The 6,000-nt window shown below is 38.0% G+C and overlaps 1 protein-coding gene across 1 annotated transcript in view; it reads right to left on the reverse strand.

The window, feature by feature from the left end:
* Positions 1 to 5,585, reverse strand: part of LOC121535372 (GREB1-like protein) — an 84,299-nt gene extending 78,714 nt beyond the window's left edge. Inside the window, exon 1 of the mRNA XM_041842391.1 lies at positions 5,506 to 5,585. The gene's annotated coding sequence lies outside the window, so the exon portion shown is untranslated. The remainder of the gene's footprint in view (positions 1 to 5,505) is intronic.
* Positions 5,586 to 6,000: the final 415 nt, after the last annotated feature.

A 6,000-nucleotide genomic window follows, 5' to 3' on the forward strand; every position in this document is an offset into this window, starting at 1 on the left:
GGCTGTCGCTGGGCAATACGGACTTTCAGCTCCCTCCAAATATTTTCTATTGGGTTCAGGTCTGGAGACTGGCTAGGCCACTCTAGGACCTTGAGATGCTTCTTACGGAGCCACTCCTTAGTTGCCCTGGCTGTGTGTTTCGGGTCGTTGTCATGCTGGAAGACCCAGCCACGACCCATCTTCAATGCTCTTACTGAGGGAAGGAGGTTGTTGGCCAAGATCTCGCGATACATGGCCCCATCCATCCTCCCCTCAATACGGTGCAGTCATCCTGTCCCCTTTGCAGAAAAGCATCCCCAAAGAATGATGTTTTCACCGCCATGCTTCACGGTTGGGGTGGTGTTCTTGGGGTTGTACTCATCCTTCTTCTTCCTCCAAACAGTTTAGACCAAAAAGCTCTATTTTTGTCTCATCAGACCACATGACCTTCTCCCATTCCTCCTCTGGATCATCCAGATGGTCATTGGCAAACTTCAGACGGGCCTGGACATGCGCTGGCTTGAGCAGGGGGACCTTGCGTGCGCTGCAGGATTTTAATCCATGACGGCGTAGTGTGCTAGCTCTCTTCAGGTCATTGACCAGGTCCTGCCGTGTAGTTCTGGGCTGATCCCTCACCTTCCTCATGATCATTGATGCCCCACGAGGTGAGATCTTGCATGGAGCCCCAGACCGAGGGTGATTGACCGTCATCTTGAACTTCTTCCATTTTCTAATAATTGCGCCAACAGTTGTTGCCTTCTCACCAAGCTGCTTGCCTATTGTCCTGTAGCCTATCCCAGCCTTGTGCAGGTCTACAATTTTATCCCTGATGTCCTTACACTCTGGTCTTGGCCATTGTGGAGAGGTTGGAGTCTGTTTGATTGAGTGTGTGGACAGGTGTCTTTTATACAGGTAACGAGTTCAAACAGGTGCAGTTAATACAGGTAATGAGTGGAGAACAGGAGGGCTTCTTAAAGAAAAACTAACAGGTCTGTGAGAGACGGAATTCTTACTGGTTGGTAGGTGATCAAATACTTATGTCATGCAATAAAATGCTAATTAATTACTTAAAAATCATACAATGTGATTTTCTGGATTTTTGTTTTAGATTCCGTCTCTCACAGTTGAAGTGTACCTATGATAAAAATTACAGACCGCTACATGCTTTGTAAGTAGGAAAACCTGCAAAATCGGCAGTGTATCAAATACTTGTTCTCCCCACTGTATCCACATAACCATCAGACCATTTTATTGGTAAACTACATTGTAATGTAAAAATTGTATTTTTTAGTGATCCAATACGTAATATAGTACATTTGTCATAATTTGGTTGTAATCCAGAGAGGTTAGAAAATGTATCTAGATCCTCTATGAGGCTGTGGAGGGATTCTAGTTGTGGATTTAAAAGAAAACATGAATCATCAGCGTACAAAGACACCTTTGTTTTTAAGCCCTGGATTTCTAATCCTCTGATATTATTGTTGGATCTGATTTTAATAGCTAACATCTCGATGGCCACAATAAATAGATATGCCGATAGTGGACAACCTTGTTTCACTCCTCTTGACAGTTTAAAACTTTCTGAGAAATAGCCATTATTTACTATTTTACACCTAGGGTTACTATACATGATTTTGACCTATTTTATAAGAGATTCTCCAAAATTGAAATGCTCCAGGCATTTATATATAAACCCCAGTCATACTTTATCAAATGCCTTTTCGAAGTCTGCTATGAATAGCAGGCCTCGTTTCCCAGATTTTCCATAATGTTCTATTGTTTCCAATACTTGCCTTATATTATCTCCAATGTATCTTCCATGTAAAAAATTAGATTAGAATGAATAATATCCGACAATACCTTTTTTATTGTATGCGCTATACATTTTGCTAGAATTTTTGCATCACAACACTGAAGTGTAAGGGGCCTCCAATTTTTTAAATGGACTGGATCTTTATATTTTCCACTTGTATACTATTTCAGTAATAATGAGATCAGACCTTCTTCTTGAGTGTCATATAATCTACCATTTACATAGGAGTGGTTAAAACATGCTAATAACGCTCCTCTTAGTATATCAAAAAAGGTTTGGTATACCTTGACTGGTATGCCATCCAACCCTGGAGTTTTCCCGGACTTAAAGTCTTTAATTGCATCCAGAAGTTCCTCGTCTGTAATTTCACCTTCACATGAGTCTTTCTGTATGGCTGTTAATTTTACATTATCAATAGAAAAAAAATCTCTACAATTAGCTTCAGTTAGAGGAGATGGAGGCGACTGAAACGAAAACATATGCTTAAAGTACTTTGTTTCCTCCTTCAAAATATAATTTGGTGAATCATGGGTGACTCCGTCAATTGTAACCAGTTTCATTAAATTATTTTTGGTAGCATTCCTATGTTGAAGATTAAAAAATAATTTTGTGCATTTTTCCCCATATTCCATCCAGTTTGCTTTATTTTTATAATATATTACACTTGATCTTTCTTGAATAAGTTTCTCCATTTCTTTTTGTTTTTCCTCTAATTTATTCTGAGCCTCTATGTTACAGTTTTTATTGCCATCTATCTGTTCTGTTAGACTTTCTATTTCCTTTGTTAGTATAAACTCTTTTGACCTAAATTGCTTTTGTTTTCGAGATGAGTACTGAATTGCATGGCCTCTAAAGGCACATTTAAAGGTGTCCCATACAATAAGGGGATTTGCTGTACCTATGTTATGTCGGAAAAAATCAGTTATTAATTCCTCTGTCCTAGTTAAAATCAATTTATCATCCAATAGGCTTCGATTAAATTTCCGATATCCTCGCCCACGTGGAAATTCAGTAAGAGTAATGTATATGCTAATTATATGATGGTCCGACCACATTCTGTCCCCTATCAACACTTTTTAAACTTTTGGTGCCAACGAGAATGAGATAATTGAGTCTCTGCCATGTATATCTCAGTAGATCAGGATATTTAAGCCTCCATATATCTACTAGTTCTAATGTATCCATGACATTCACGATTTCCTTAAGAGTATGAGGGTGATTGTTTGTAGTGTGATTTCCTTTACGGTCCATTGAGCTATTTAAAACAGTATTATAATCCCCCACCATAATAATATTGTCTTGAATTGCTTGCATGGTTGATAATTTATTATATATATTGTCAAAGAAGTGTGGATCATCATTAGTTGGTCCATAAAGGTTAATGAGCCATATCTGGTTATGGTCCAATAACCTATTTAAAATCATACAATGTGATTTTCTGGATTTTTGTTTTAGATTCCGTCTCTCACAGTTGAAGTGTACCTATGATAAAAATTACAGACCTCTACATGCTTTGTAAGTAGGAAAACCTGCAAAATCAGCAGTGTATCAAATACCTGTTCTCCCCACTGTATAACTATTTAAAAATATATATATATTGAAATATCTTGCATATCTTATTTTCCATCATTGTCAATTAATATGCGTAATAATGTCGACAGTTCATGCGTAGGATTTTAACATATAACCCGGATTGCCATTGTATTACTGTCACGCCCTGACCGATAGAACTCTAGTTAGTTTGGTCAGGGTGTGAATATCATGTGAGTTTTGATTCTATGTTTGGCCGGGTGTGGTTCCCAATCAGAGGCAGCTGTCGCTCGTTGTCTCTGATTGGGGATCATACTTAGGCAGCCAGTTTTCCTGCCTGTGTTGTGGGATCTTGTTGTGTTCCTGTTTAGGCTTGTGTGTTAGCCCTTTGGACCGTCACGGTTAAGTTTGTTATTTTGGTTACTGTGTTGTGTGTTTATTAGTTTAATAAACATGTACGCCTTTCATGCTGCACCTTGGTCCGACCCGTCTCTTAACGTACGTGACAATTACATTTAATTTATTGACAAGCAATTATTATCCTAGCAAACAATTAGCCTAATTATTACTAAATAAGAAAATAAAATGTATTAAGTAATTAAATGACACAAAATGATCATGTCAACTGTAAGCATGAAAGCTACAGCTGTAATTTAAAGCAATAAACCAAATGAAGGTAAGACTTCAGAGAGAAACAAACAAATGTACTTTTCAGCACATCTGGTTATTATAAAGACTATCAGTAGCGAGGTTTCCATCCAATTGGCGACATCGTGAATATTCTAAAATTAAGGAAAATATGCAATTTTTGCCACCAGTGGTGCGTTTCCACAAAACTGACTTGTTGCAGATAAAAATCAATGCGTGATAAGATAGTGCACACAAAATAAACTTTTTCGGATAAGTTTTCATGTACTGAATAAAAATCTAAAAGTTCAATGTGTTGCCATCGCATTTTTAACTCTACTGATAGTTTGGCACAAAATCTGTTGCGTTAAATAGCAAATGTGCCTACTCTGGTCTTGGCACATACGCTCTAGCCAACAACAGATACAGTGCGGGTAGGCTAGTCTACATGATGACATTATTATGGATAAGATCAATAATCTTTTTTTGTAGTCAAGCCTCGATCATCATGTCACCAGAATAAGACCCTCGATATTTATTGGAAAGGAGCATCAAGATCACCGTGCACTTTCACCACCCTGTGAAGTTCATCATCATTTATTTAATCTGTAGCCTAATAAACTGCATGGTTTCTGGAGGAGTAGTGGGAGGACCACACGCAATATCATCGCATGACTCCAAGTTTACTGGTTATTATATCAACATTTGCGCATAAAGGCATTTCCACCAATTGAAAATCATGCAATGCATTGGAATATGAAAAACTGATGTTGGTTGCTGAGAACATATGGCTGATGAGACTTCACAACCATACCTGACTCAGTAATGTCTACTAAATAGTCCAAGGCTGCAGTCACATGTAAAATACAGAGCAGTTTGGTGACTGACAACAACACAATATTAGCTAGCAGTCCCAATTTGTGATTAGGTAGTTTCTATTTCATTTTCAAATGATGGACCTTCTAGGACATTTTGTCAAAAAGAAAGGTATTTGTCCAACCATACATTAGGAGGAGTAGGGAGGGAGGGATAAATGGGAGGTTTTGTGGAGACAGGAGGAAACTAGTTAACCTCTAGGACATGAAACATGGGGGCCAGTACAGTAAATTAGGATGGACAGACAGGTTTGTAAAGACAGTAATTACAATATCAGTTCACTGACACCACATCTCCTGGTCACTCCCATCTGATGTCTCCTCTCATTGCCCATCCAAACATACAACAAGATAAAGAAAAGTCATCTTATTAGCCTATATTTCTATAAAAGTTCTTAGTGTAAGAGAGATGGAGAAAAAAATACAGTGTGGCATCATGGTATATTCTATCTGAGCAAATATATATTAGACAGAACATATTTGTTATTTCAATCTAACGCAATATAGAGTTGGATGAAGTATAGACAGTCTTTCTCAGTCTCAACTTGACCCATCACCTGCAACATAGCCTATCAGCTCATGTGTTCTAAGGAAAGAAGACAAGATCAAATTCAATGTATAGCCAGCTGTAAACCACATACATTTTATAAGTCTACGTCAATAATTGAAAAAAATACTTACTTTGCAATTTCAGATGAGTTGATATTTAAATGTCCATCACGCACACACAGAATCGTTCGTTTATCTTGCTCTCTCTCTATATCTCTCTCTCTCTACACCGCGCTCGCAGTTCCTGCCAATTCTCTGAGCCACAGTAGGCTACAGGGAGCCCTCCAAGTGACGTCAATGAATTACTGTATGTACCATTTGGCTTTAGTGGGGAAATTGCTTGGACGTGTAGTTACTGTAACGAACAGTACATATAATAAAAACAAAGAGTGCAGAACGTGCAAAACTGACGCGCAGTCATTGTAGGCTATGCCTCAAATGCGCTCAAGAGAAGCAATCCAGTTCAGTGAAAAAAATTGTTTCGCATTTTCACGACTAGATCGTGGTTCCTCATAATTAATGATTTTTAAAGACATAAATCTCATTAGGCATAATCTAAAGCTTGGCCTAGGCTATATTTTCAACCCCTAAAAGTGTATTGTTTTCAACAAACAAAATAGTAGACTA

The sequence above is a fragment of the Coregonus clupeaformis genome, chromosome 21 (assembly GCF_020615455.1).
Source record: "Coregonus clupeaformis isolate EN_2021a chromosome 21, ASM2061545v1, whole genome shotgun sequence".
Classification (NCBI taxonomy): Eukaryota; Metazoa; Chordata; class Actinopteri; order Salmoniformes; family Salmonidae; genus Coregonus; species Coregonus clupeaformis.